At 38.4% G+C, this 14,040-nt stretch overlaps 1 protein-coding gene and 1 pseudogene across 2 annotated transcripts in view; both read right to left on the minus strand.

Annotated features, from left to right (window-relative positions):
• The window catches only part of LOC144309130 (melanoma-associated antigen B10-like), a 46,012-nt gene extending 45,730 nt beyond the window's left edge, over positions 1-282 (minus strand). The window contains exon 1 of one of the 2 annotated variants that reach the window (XM_077890279.1): positions 130-282. The gene's annotated coding sequence lies outside the window, so the exon portion shown is untranslated. The remainder of the gene's footprint in view (positions 1-129) is intronic. The other variant, XM_077890280.1, reaches the window with a different exon arrangement.
• A 10,678-nt stretch (positions 283-10,960) lies between these two features.
• On the minus strand, positions 10,961-13,934 carry LOC144309129 (DDB1- and CUL4-associated factor 8 pseudogene; annotated as a pseudogene).
• Positions 13,935-14,040: the final 106 nt, after the last annotated feature.

Consider the following 14,040-nt stretch of genomic DNA (forward strand, 5'->3'; position numbering starts at 1 on the left):
TTTAGCTTGGGGACCTGTGTGGCTCAGTCAGTTAAGTGTCTGACTCTTGGTTTCAGCTCAGGTCATGATCTTATGATTAGTGATCTCATGGGTAGTAGGAATGAGCTCCACCTTGGGGTCTGCACTCACCAGAAAGTCGGCTTGAAGATTCTCTCCTTCTCTCCCAACCCCCACTCACACGTGCACGTTTTTTCTCTTTAAAATAAATAAGTAAAGTTTAAAAAATAGTTTTAGCTTGTTCTTTTGACCATCATACCGTAATCAGTAAAAAGAGACTCTAAACTAAAAAAAAAACACCAAGTGAAGATTCTCATTGAGTTGTCTCATAGTTAGTAAATCTAATCTGTTATTGGACACATTGAAGCCAAATTATCTATGTAGAGCAAATGTTAACCTATTTTTTCTTCCTCACTACTGCTACAGTTTCCTATTTAACAATAGTAGGGAAGGGCTATGCCTATTTTTGACCATCACATACCTTAGAAACCTATATATTTTCTTCATTAAAAAATCAGAATAGGAAAAATATTCATAAAATTAAAAAGTATTAATCAAGTGAATCATTTGTATATCTTTGGCTATTTTCATGAAAGGATGGTGGAATTTCAAAGTATCTTGATGAACACTGGGAAGAGGGCAGTTGCATGAAATATGTAGAACTTCACAATTTAAAGTGATAGCATTGCTAATCATGAAACTTCTAAAAACCCTAGAAGGAGATAAAAATATGAATGGTTAAAAAAATATGAATGGTTATTCCATGACAGGTAAGAAGTCTTCAGCCTCTCATGTTAATTATTCCATGTAATGGAGGAAAGGATTTGCAATGTTGGTATAGCAAACTAGAAAAATGTTATAATATGGGTCTACTGGATTTAAAATGCTCTGGATTAGAAAATAATGAACAAAAAATATCCCCAAAATCTATAATTCTACTGGAAAACATATGGAGTTCCCATGTTGGAACAAAGTTGATAAAGGAATACTGGAATACATAAGGTGAAATAGATCATATGTACAAGGAAGAATGCTACAAATGATTAAAACTAGTCCAAGGGTACTCCATGACTGGAAGGGGTTGATAGGGACCAGGAAAAAGCCCTGGAAAAACCAATAAGGTGATTATTTGACACAGTACAGTAGAAGCTGCCTTTTGAACCTATATTCTCCCTCGTCTAAGTCCTCATCTCTCAGCTTCAGCTGAGGAATTAGGGAACAGGAGAATTTGCCCCATTATGATTCCAAATATTTTGTGTAAAAAGGAAGACCAATGTCTTCTAAGTCTATTCTACAGTTGTGATCACTGATTATCCATTTGGACTCTTCTGCTTTCCCAGAAGGAATTCTCTTCTCTATTTTTCTCTGTGACCCTTGATTCCATTCTCAAGAGGATCCTGCTAGTCCATTATACTACTTGGCCAAGTTTGAAATGAGTTTACAGTATTGAGGGGTACGCCACTAACCATGAAGTTTTCACATATGCTTAGTAATCATACCTAAATATATTTACTAAATTGAGTTCTCATTTATGTGTTTCTTTATGTATTTATTTTTTGCTTGCTTGCTTGTTCACTGCTTTTCCCCCCATCACACTGGCAGTGATTGGAAAGCATTAGGTAAATTAACAACACGAAAGGATGTAAAAGATATTTTTCAGGGGATAAAGGCATAATATGATCCTGAGGTAAGCAGTCTCTAAAACTACCTTCAATCATTGCCCTCCTGGTATTATCCTTTGAAAATGGGTTGGGTTTCATTTATTGTATAAAGATTTTATTTATTTATTCATGAGAGACAGAGAGAGGCAGAGACATAGGCAGAGATCTCTCCATGCAGGGAGCCCCACGTATGACTCAGTCCCAGGTCTCCAGGATCATACTCTGGGCCAAAGGCAGGCGGCAAACCACTGAGCCACCCAAGCATCCCAGTGGGCTGGGTTTCATGATTCACTTTAGTGAAAAGAATGTAGCAGAGGTGACAAAGATTAGGTTACAAGACTGTAGTATCTTTTTTGTACCCTCCTGCACTCACTTGTTTTCTCTGAGGAAAGTCAGCTACCTTTTTGTAAACTGCCCTATGGAAAGGCCAACTTGACAACGAATTGTTGTCTCTGACCAATAGCTAGCAGGGACTAAAGGCCTGCGGAGAGCCACATGAGTGACCTCAGAGGCATTGCTCCTTTCCCTCTTGAGCTTTGAGGTGACTGCAGTCCTGGCTGACACATTGATTGAAACCTTGTGGGATACCTGGAGTTAGATGACCCAGTTAAGTCACATGCAGATTCCTAATGCACAGAAAATATGAAATAAAAATAAGTTGACTGTCTTAAGTCACCAAATTTTGGGTTAATGTGTTTCACAGTGATGGATAACTAGTTTAGATTCCCTTTTGTGTAAAAAAAAAAAAAAGATACATGTGCTCTTATATGTATAAAGTATGTTTTGCAAAAAGATTGAAGAAATTGTTAATATTACTAACCTCCAATAACAGAGTATGAAGACATGGGGAATTCATTTTATTTTATACTGTTCTCCACTGTTTGGATATTTTATTATGAAAATGGGTTATTTCTTAATCATCATAATAAAATAACTAAAAGTGCTAGTGTTGTCTAGTTTAGTTTTTAGTTTTGTTTTAATGAGAAAATCATAGCCAGCATCACAATGTATTTAGAGAAGAATGAGGACACTATATATTAAAACCTATGGGGAGGCCTGGGTGGCTCAGTCGGTTAAGTGTCCAACTCTTAATTTTGGGTCAGGTCATGATCTCGGGGTCATAAGATCGAGCCCCATGTTGGACTCCAGGCTCAGCAAGGAGTTGGCTTGTCCTTCTCCCTCCCCCTGCTTGCATGCGCTCTCTCTCTCTCTCTCAATAAATAAATACATAAATAAATAAAATCTTTATAAGAAAAACCTATGGGAAGTGGCCTAAATCATACTCAGAAGAAATTTTATAGAATTAAATGGATTTTACTTGAAAAATCGAAATTAAAAGGATGAAAATTTTCTCTTTAAGAATAAAAAAAATAAAAATGAATAAAACCCCAAATAAATTGAAATAAAACATGTATATGTGCAGAAATTAATGAGGTAGAAAAACCATTCAAAACAAACACACACTAGTAATCTCATTTACACTAAAACCAAAACCTGACATTGAAAAATTAGGTAAAATACATTTAAAAATTGGCTAATATAAATAAGAAAAAGAGTCAAGGCACAGATATATGCCAAAAGTAAAAAAAAAAAAAAAAAAAAAACAAAAACATGATTACAGATTAAAAACATTTTCGTTAATGGAACAAACACGGATGTACCCCAATACCCCTATCATTCAGCTTTGCTTAGGAGATCCCAGCAAATGCCAGAAACAGTGAAGGAGAAATAAGAAGTATAAGAAATGCAAAATATATTGAAGACTGAATGTCGATGATATGATAGCACATATGGACTATCTGAGATAATCTCATTAATAATTAGAACTAATATGAGAGTTTAACAAAGTGACCATTTTCAAATAGCTCATATGTGATTCCTGCACTCACTTAAGAGTAAATAGTTTATTGTCTTTGCTCTAATATACCAATTGCCCTAAAGTGGCTTTTGATTTCAATGGACAATTTCAGCCTTTAAGGACAATCCCATTAGACCCCACTCTGTACTTTACAATCTGTCTGTACCCACTTAGAAACTGAGGGAACTGTTTCACTGATTTTTTTCTTTATACATCATTCTGGACTATGTTGAAGTGGTCGTTTTCTCATGTCTGGACTTCTAATACTCATTGCAGAGATTTCTCAAGTTTTAGTCCAGGTTATAGAAACTGTGGTCCTAAAAAGGTATTAGAGGAGTGCCTGGGTGGCTTAGTCAGTTAAGTGTGTCCAGCTCTTGATTTTTGGCTCAGGTCATGATCTCAGGGTCCTGGGATCAGGCCCCACATTGGACTCTGTACTCAGCAGGGAATCTGCTGGAGGATTTCTCTCTCTCTGCCTCAGCACCACCACCCACTTGCGTGTGCTCTCTCTCTCTCAAATAAATAAATAAATATTTTAAAAAGTAAAAAATAAAAATATTAAAAGTAGTAGAGCATGGATCTCCACTGTGGTATTCTGTAGAAGGCTTCTTACTTGATAACTCTAGGAAGGACCTAGATTTAAGTGGCACTAAAGTGCCTACTCTTCTATATATAGAAGAGTAGGCACTCTTTCTATATACATGTGTTGGTATAATCAAGAGAAAGTTTTATAAGCATTTTGGTGGAAAGTATAAATTTCAGTTTGGATCTTAAATCAAGTTAGTGTGACACTGCACAGAAATAATAGATGCCATGATAATGCCTGCTATCTAAATGAGATAGAGGCACTGCCTTTGTCTCCAGTGGAGTGAGGTTTTGCCACACATTATTTTTTATGTACTTTCAAGCTAGATTTGAATTTCAAATAAAATGCCATTGCTGTAATTGCCAAGGAAAATTCCTTTAGTTAACAGTTTTATTCAAAAATTCTAAATTTCTTGAAAAAAATTTCTCTAGGAAGTTTATTCCCTACTTTCTGAGAAAATTAAGTTCAGTGGTCTTCTCTCTTCAGAACTACAAAATTCCCTCCCCAGGAATCTAAACTGATGGCCTTACTTCATATTTTATAGGACAGAGAGTCAAAGCAATAACATCAGTCTCCCCCACCCCTTCCTGCCCCCAAATTTGTCAGTTTTTTCTTTGACCAAATCCATAACATATGGTCTGATCCTAGGAAAGGGCATTCCTCCACTTGTTTCTAAATAACATCTCCCTCAGTGCTTGAATCCTGGAGTTTTCCACAATTTCCCATATCATTCATTTCTTTCTCATGTTTTATTGTCAATATAAATTTTTCTAATTTCCTTCACCTTAAATATAAAGTATAACAATGATCCCTTAAATATACATCTTATTCCGGCTATCACTCCATTGTTCTTTTCCTCTTCATAGCAAAACTTCTGGAAAGATTTGCCTATGCTCACTATCTACTTACTCTCCTCCTGTATACTTTCAACCAAGGCAAATCTGGCTTCCATTCCGTCTTTGTTCTAAAAAGATCCGAAAAATGTTACTGCAGAGATAAGTTTTCTATTAAATTATCAGTGGTTTAAAGAAAGCAACTATTCATGCATATTTTGTGCAGTTCCTAAATACTAAGTACTTTACAATTTAGTTTGGTAAAATGTCTCTCTTTAAGCACATTTCTTTCTTTTAAGAATTTACTAAATGCTGTCCTTTAAAATTTCATCTTTATTTGAATTTACATTTTTTATTGCACTTTTATTAGCAACAACTTACCAGAAGCAGATCATCAAACAAAATAGAGAAATGATGAAAGAAAGAACATTTTCAAAAGGTCACAAGTAATGAAAGTTACTCAGCATGAATCACAAAATAAGCAGAGACTTCAAAAACCAAGGGAACTGAATTATTTCTGCTGATATGATAAACATTACCACAATTATTATGACTACTAAAGTTAGAGATTTTTTTCATGGGGTTTTTGACATTTAATTTTTTTTTACTTTGAAAGAATTTTAGATTTATACAAAAAGAGTTCCAAAGTTAATACTGAGAGTTCTCACACACCCCTTACTCAGTTTCCCCTAATGTTAACATCTATATTACCTTAATATATTTGTTAAAACTAAGAAATCAATATTGGTTTGTGACTATTAAGTAAACTGCAGAATTTATTCATGTTTTCCCAACTTTGTCCTCTAATATACTTTTTCTGTTACAGGGTCCTATCTAGGATACCACTATGCATTTAGTCACCAAGTCTCCTTAGACTCTCAGCCTTTTTTTCTTTGCTATGACCTTGGAATTTTTGAAGCATACTGGCCAAGTATTTTGTAGAATGTTCCTTAATTTGGGGTTGTCTGATATTTTCTTCATGGCTAGACTGAAGTTATTGGGCTCTGGGGAAGAACAACCATGGAGGTGAATGCCCTTCCTGTATCATATTGGAGGCATGTAATACTGATGTGACTTTATCACTGGTGATAGTCACTATCACTTGTTTAAGTGGTGTTTGTAGGATTTATTTACTGTAAAGTTACTCTTTTTTCTCTTTTTATACTCTGTTCTTTTGGATACAAGATACTTAAAAGCAGGAGGGAAATCAATATCCATCTCTATTTATGCTATTTGGAATTATTCTGTAGGGACATTTATCCTTTATCCCCAAATTGTTGTTTTAATTTTATATCAGGATGGACTCATGAATATTTGTCTTATACTTTAGGTCATAATGTAATACCACATTATTATTTTTTAAATCAAACTCTTCTAGCTTTGGTCATTGGGAACTCTATTATTCCATTTGCCACTTTGATATACCTTCATCCCACTTCCTTACTCTCCAGCCCTACAAGGTGCTCCAGGGTTATCTTGTATATTCCCTGCCCTAGCATTGGAATCAGACAGTTTTCCAAGGATCTCTGGTTCCTTTCATTGGAAAATGGGATTAGAAATCAAAATTAAAAAAAAAGAAATAAAATCCAGGTGCTGGTAGTGCTCATTACTACAGGGGTGTCAGGGGTCACAAGGCCTCTCAGTGAAGAGAGCTATGAAATATATATATCAGTATAATGACCTAATAACCTATGTATACACACATTTGTATCATTATTTCAGCATTTAGCCATCTGTATATATATTATGCTAACTTAATTATGAATTCATACTGGTATTTCCCAACTCAAATTCAGTACCACAGAGTTCATCTAGCCTTCCTTCCTTGCTTATCCATAATTTCCCTCTCTGACAGTAAGAAATCTAGTTCTTACCATCCATTTACTTGATTATTAAACATGAGATATATTTGTAAAGTAGGTTGAGAATTATTTAACCTGAATCATCACGAGAAACAAATTTGCCACCTGGAGTACAGTTTTTATGTACAGTTCTTTTTGTCTTTAGTTTTGACAAAGTTGTTTAGCCGGCTTCTTTTCTCCCACGTGCTTCAGTGAGGTGTTGTCATAAATTTGTAATAGAGTTAGAATCATTTGTCATCATGTGTACTACATTCTGAGACTTCCTGACATCCTGGCTGAAATTCTTGTACTTTGCATATCTTAAAGTTTACTCTTTGTGATGTACAATTCTATGAATTTTGACAAATGCATTGAATCATATATACACCTCTCCAGTGCCATACAGAGTAGTTCCATCACCCTAAAATTCTACAGAGATGTTTCTGGAGAGGAATCTTCTATGAAAAAGCATGTGCAAAGAAAAATCTGTCCCTAAAAATATTTGGTTCTATCTGATAATGTTAAAGTAAGTGTATTTCCATATATCTAAAGACATCTTTTAAAAAATTGTAAGGATACCTGTATTCATTCAAGAATTTATCATTGCAAGCTTTTTAAAAAATATTTATAGGATGCCTGGGTGGCTCAGCAGTTGAGCACCTGCCTTCCGCCCAGGGCATGATCCTCGGGTCCCAGAATCGAGCCCCACATTGGGCTCCCTGCATGGAGCAGGCTTCTCTCTCTGCCTGTGTCTCTGCCTCTCTCTCTCTCTCTCTCTCTCTCTCTCTCTTTCTCTCTGTCTCTCATGAATAAATAAATAAAATCTTTTAAAAATATTTATGATGGGGATTATCAATTATCATTAATTAGTCTTAAGAAGATGACAGTTAAGGCCCAAATCCTGTCTCTTAGAGAACAACTCATTGTAGAAAAGAGAGGCTTCTTCATTTGACTGAAGATCTTATGGTTACTGATTATGGCTCTTGGTCCCTCACAGTGTTCATAATCCCTGTCAGCTGAGGAAGAGTTTCTAGAATATCTGGGTTGTTATAGCTTTTTAGCAGAATAATCAAAAGAACCAATCATGCAAAATTGGCCTTGATTTGCATTTGATTCTAAACAGAGATTCATGAGGAACAACTTTTCCAGTTAATGTCATCCCGATCAATGTGTAGCAGAGGCTAGAAGTACTGTCCCTACTCCAGCATGCAGTATTTTTACATTTTGCATATTCATTTTTGTTTTTCATTGGTTCATTGTTATGGTTGTTCTGTTTGTTCTCTTCAGTGACCTACAATTCAATTTCAGGGGTTTGGGCTGCTAATACACCTGCCATATAGCTGGCAGAAATCCAAAGTGAGACTATGGCCACCTTAATAGATGAAAGGAGCCTTTTATATGTCATGAAAGAATCTTGAGATGTGGGTTCTCAATTTCTATTGTCAACCAAACCAAATCACTATGCACCAAAACAATGACACTCTGCACCATTATTAAGTTGGATTTAGTTGTAAATTCTATTTGAGTCCCTACTCTGTATATTATTAGCTCAATGACTTTGGAAGGTTAATTTTTCAGAGCTTATGTTTCCTGTCCTTCATTTTAATATGCTTTTTAAGAGAAATTACACTTGAATATACTTAATAGCATATGTATATGTAATTTCCTTAGGTGGTTGCTTATATAATGGAGTTAAAGATAAAGAAGCTGCTAAAGCTAGGAAGGAAGAATAAGAATAAACATTATACTTTAAATAAAGCGCAGGTTAGGAAACTACCTAACCTCCCCCCAATGAAAATATCCAAAAATCTCTAGTTCTCCCTAGAACACAGCTTTCATGTACCTTAAGCTCCTTGTGAACCTGGATTATCATACATCCATCTTTGAACTTTCACTATCCAGTAAAGGAATATATATTAAGTGCTCCATAAGGCTCGAAAACTAAATATAGAAATCTAACCTCTCACTTTACCATTGAAGAGACTAAAGTCAAAGCAAATTAAGATAGTGAAGTTCATAGAAGTTGATCACAGGATGGCTAAGATCCAGTCTATTGTAACTTTATTGCATTATGCTTTTGGCTCACATGATAGAATGAGCACTGCTGAAGGTTGTTGTTAGACTAACAAAATTCACCCAAATTTTTTTGGCCTGCTATTCAGCAATTAGGCCCCATTATATATTTTTTTTCATGTGTATTCTTTTCTATACCTGTCTTAAGGAGTGGCTGCCAGAAGATGTCTTTTTAAAAGTATAGTTTGGCATCTGTCACAATTTTATGCAGTTAAATTTTGTACATAATTAGGAGACAATTATAATACTGCATAAAGGCCATGAGGGCTTACACAGAACTGTCCTGTAGAAATTCCATATTGGAATGAAAATAATTGGTGTTGAAAATTTAAATTTAAAAGTGCAGTTTTGTCTGCTTATTTGATAGGATTGTTAGCTTTGCCTGCCATCTCATGGAAGGCTGGTAGTGATATCGTATTGATCTCTTCTATACATCAGTAGGACCAATATTTGCATAAATTAAAATTGTAACAATTACCTTCATTTTCTGGGACTTACTTTATCTGTTTGGCTTTTACCTGTAATCATAACTTTATTTTTCAAATTAACAACTTGAGTCCTATCTAGCTAGCTAGCTAGCTAGCTATCATCTATCACCTATCTTACTCAAATCCAACCTCTCTTTGGAGGACTTTTACTCCTCCAATGGCAAATTGTTTAAGTAATCTAGAGACTTACTCAGTTCAAATTAGGTGGAGGCAGTTGTACTTATCACAGTTCAGAGAAACAGAAACACTGGGGTGATAGATACACAGGTAACAAGTGACTTCTATAACAGAGACCTCATAGTATGTAATTTTGGGAGCTGTTAAGCAGTCTTCATAAGGTTTTTGTCTGCTTCAGGTGCTGGAGCCTAAAGTCAGTACACCATTCAGGAAGAGATGGGTGTGAAATAGGGGGAAACCAGGATACATTAGAATCCATGAGTAGCTGGAACTTACAAGGACAGACTGGAACCCATGTTGATCTTTCACTGCCTCCAAACCTCCAACTTTGATGAGTGAGTGCCCTGCAGGAGAAGTAGTCAGTCTTTTTTGCTGCCTCACAGTAAAGCCAGCAGATCAGTGACAATGTGCCCCTTCCTCTACTTCCTGAGCATTAAAAAAAAAAGCTACTACTTTACCTTTGCCTTGCAGATCTCTCAAATGTCTCATACAGCACAAGAAATCTCAGAACCAGGACTCCTGGGTGGCTCATTCGGTTAAGCTTCCAACTCTTGGTTTCGGCTCAGGTCATCTCAGCCATTGTGGGATCGAGCCCCATGGCTGGCTCCAGGTTCAGTGGGGAGTTTACTTGGGATTCTTTCTCTCCCTCCCTCTGCCCACCCCTCCCGCCCTGCTTATGCACCCACTTTATCTAAATGAAATAAACCTCAAAAAAAATAAAATTTCAGAAGCATGCAGGGAATTCTGAAGCAAAGTTTCAGTTCATAGTACCACCTATACCTCCACCCTGCCCCCCCACTTCCCTCCCCCACACTCCCACTCAGAACTGCTTCCAAACAGCAGGTGAAAAAAAACTTGGATAATTAATCTGCTCTTGTCATTGTTCTCACTGCCACCCAGTGTCACTAGAAATTCCAAAAGTGTTTTTTCAATGTTTTGTTGCTGTTGCTAGTATACATCTCACCCAACTGTGCAGGGTTGCCCCAAACTTAGGTGCAAGTTTATGATTTTGTGCTCTTTGTGTCCATTTTAAACCACAGTGCTTAGTTCAGACTCATGGGTTCCTTTGGGCGTTTAGGTTATTTCCTAACAGCAGGCCTTGGTAGGGGCTGCCCTAGCCTCCCAGATTCCCAGGCAGTTTTTGCTGACTTTGAATCTCAGTGAACAGGAAATTTGGTCAAGTTATTTTCCATTCCAAAGCCTAATTTCATTATGTAAATGTCTCAACTTGCTCTCAAGGTGCTAGAGATAATATCCACTTTAAGGAGTATTATCAAAGGAAAGCAGGGGTATTGGAGTAAGGGAAGTCCTCTGCATTCACTTACACAAGTGACAGGTATAAAACAAAAATGAGTATTATTTTTGTACACGAATTGAACATCCAGCACACAAAATTTACATTAAATACGGTTTAAAACAAAGTTTTTTTTAAAACTAATTTAACCTTTTATAAGCAGGTGAAGAGAATTTTTAGCAATACATGGATGTCTAATGGGAATTTTTTCCAATGGTATCAGTTATCTAGAAGGATAAACAACTCTTTATTGCAACACTAAGTCATTCTTAAAGTCAGTTCAAATATATATTCTCAAATATTAGGAATTCCTATATCCCTGATGGTTGTCCCAAGAGGACTTCCTGGAAGGCAGTCCTGTGAGTTCTTGCCATGAAACTTCAAGAGAATTGAGAGTGGTTTAATTTTTACCAGTCTCTGTCTGCTCAAATTAATCAATATTAATATACGGATTCAGAAAATGTCAACAATCTCTAATTATTCAAGAAGCATGAATTATCCTGTTGGTATTATGCACCCCTTCCCTTCTTTTCCTTTTGAGAGGCAGTGAGAGAGAGTCTGTGTGTGTGTGCGTGGGTGTGTGTGTATGGCCAAGTGTCCGCATTCAAGGAACAAGACCATGGTTTGCTTTATTTTACTTTACTTTTAAAGAATAAACACATTTCTGAAATTTTCAAGTCAATTAGAGAAATTAACTTTAAACTGCTAAAGATGAAAAAAAGGTGATAGTTTTCAGGGTGTCAGAAATGAAAAGAAAGATTCAATAAGGCTATTAATTTTTTTTCACCAGAACTAGAAACCTTTAGAAGTCAGCTATAAGAGCTGAGCCAAAGGAAAATGGATTTTTTCCCCCTATGGAAAATAAATGAAAAGAGGTTAAAAAAAAAAACACCAAATTAAAAAACCTTACATATTGTCTTACAGAGATATAATGGGTAAAGAGAGAGGAGTAAAGAAACCAAGGGAGAGGAAAGGAATGGGAGAGGAAGAATGTAAAAGAAGGGAGAGTAAAGAGATGGAAGAGATAGTTTTTATTATGGAAACTAGATAGAAGACAAAAACAAACTTATTAGTTAAACTGAATTTTAAACTTAAAGTCCAGCCTACTGAAGTGACAGCTAGCTGGAACAGGCATGAGGCATTCAGGACGGTAGGCACTGCACATGGTCTTGGTTCTCTTCCTCCTCAGATGAACTGGAAGTAGTGGAAGACTCATCGGACTCTGCATCCATGACTCCAACTCCAGGAGCTCTCTGGCGCTGGTGATGACCTCTCTGTGTTAGGTGACGCATCAGGAACCAAAGCATGTGGCTGTCAAAAAGGTCGGTGTGGTGCATGCGATCTTCATCCCGTTCTTGCTTGTTTCTCTTAATCATATTCTTTAACCCAGTCAGCTCAGTGGTAGCTTCAGCTGTGGGTGCCCAGATCTTGGCATTATGATCAAGGCCACTGGTTGCCATCACAGGTAGGTAAGGATGGGGTTCAAGACAGTTTATGGTGCCTCCCTTGTCCCCCTCCATGAACTGAACGATCTGGCAGGATGATTTTTCCCAGAGGAAGATGTGGCCACAATCACTGCCACTCACCACAAACTCACTTCTGGGGCCATAGAAATTGACGCCTTTGATCGTGGCATTATTTCTGTGCCCCTTGTATTTCTTAACATACTGGGCTCCATCTCCATCAGAGGAGTTGAAGAGATAAATATCTTCATCATTATAACTGGCCAGGAGCTCTGTGCCATCATGGCTGTACACCAGGCAGGTGATGTTTGCTTTGGACTCACAATTGACTAGGTGATGGGGACAGAATTTTTTGAGTACCCCATTATTCTCATTCTCATCAATCTTCCTCTGGTCATAAATTCTTACGAACTGATCTCTTCCTCCCACTGCAAACTGGTAAGTATTGGCAGGATTCACATGGATTGTATACAGCCCCACTTTCTTCTCCCTCTCTTTGGTTACCACCACTCTGGAAGCTGGCCGGCCTTGTCTGAGGTCAATGGCGAAAACAACTGCATCTTCGCCCGAAGTTAGGAACTTAAAAGGGGAGTCTGGCTCCAGAGCCAGCTTGTGGGAGGCTCCCCTATGCTGGGCCACGCGCTTAGTATTCTTACAGTGTGGTATAGCAGATAGCTCCGCTATGCGTACCTGCCCATCACGGGCACACATCGCCAAGGTGGAATCACCACAATTGGGAAGGAACTTGGCTTGAAAGACATTATTTTTGTGGCCACTCATAAACTCCAGTACTGGGTGCTTACGCACCCAGTCCCACACTATCACTTTAAGGTCGTCGCTGCTACTGGCCAGCCAGGTGCCACGCTGATTAAAGTGCACTGTATTGACACAACCATGGTGGCCTTCAAGCTCATGGAGCAGGTGGAAACGCTGCACAAACAGCCTTGCCCCACAGGCCTCATATACGAAGCGGGCACTGGAACCCAGCTGCCGCTCTCGAAGAGCGGAAACGATTTGCCAGCGAGGGCGGGGCAGGGTAGATGTTTCGGAGGTCACCCACTCCTCCAGGGCCCGATCCTCATCTGATAAATACTGATCATAATTAGCCTCATTGCACTGTACCTGCGGCTGTTCTTCTGCCGCTCCTCTCTCCTCCGCTTCCGCGCCTCGCGCCTCCTCTCCTTCTGGGCGGTAAGGGGACAGGTTTTCCTCACAGACGAAGAATTGGTCAGAATCTTCCGTGCCTTCAAAGTTGATGTATTCACCCGAAACGTCTGCGTCTGTGCCTTCGTCTTCTGGGCCGACCTGGCTGAGGATGCCGCCATCTCCGGGCAAATTCAAGCTCAGCTCCGTGTCTGAAGATGTCTCTCTCCTGGCGTCCATTTCGGACTGCTCCTCGGGGCTATTCAGCAGGCTTCTTTGTGGGCTATCTGCGCTGCTCTCGTTGTCAGACATTTTAAAATGATGCTTCCTGTAGCCGGTCGGGAGTGGGAAAAAGCCCCCAGAAGTCTGGGGAGGAGAGCGGGCCTGGCCGGGCTCCGGACAGTCCAGAGAAAATTGGCTGGGGCAAGCGGCAAGACGCCAACGCGGGAGGAAAATGGAAGGGGTGCTCAGCCGGCTGAGGCAATTGGAAGTATGGGAGCTGGTGAGGTTCACAAGACTTTGTCCCTTCTAGCATCTCGCGGTATCTCAGCACTGCTCAGACTTTTCCAGGCGCTCAGCCCCACCCCGGATCTGTCTTACACTTGTTGGCCGCTGTACATTCTGTT

Source organism: Canis aureus, chromosome X, assembly GCF_053574225.1.
Source record: "Canis aureus isolate CA01 chromosome X, VMU_Caureus_v.1.0, whole genome shotgun sequence".
NCBI classification, from domain to species: Eukaryota; Metazoa; Chordata; class Mammalia; order Carnivora; family Canidae; genus Canis; species Canis aureus.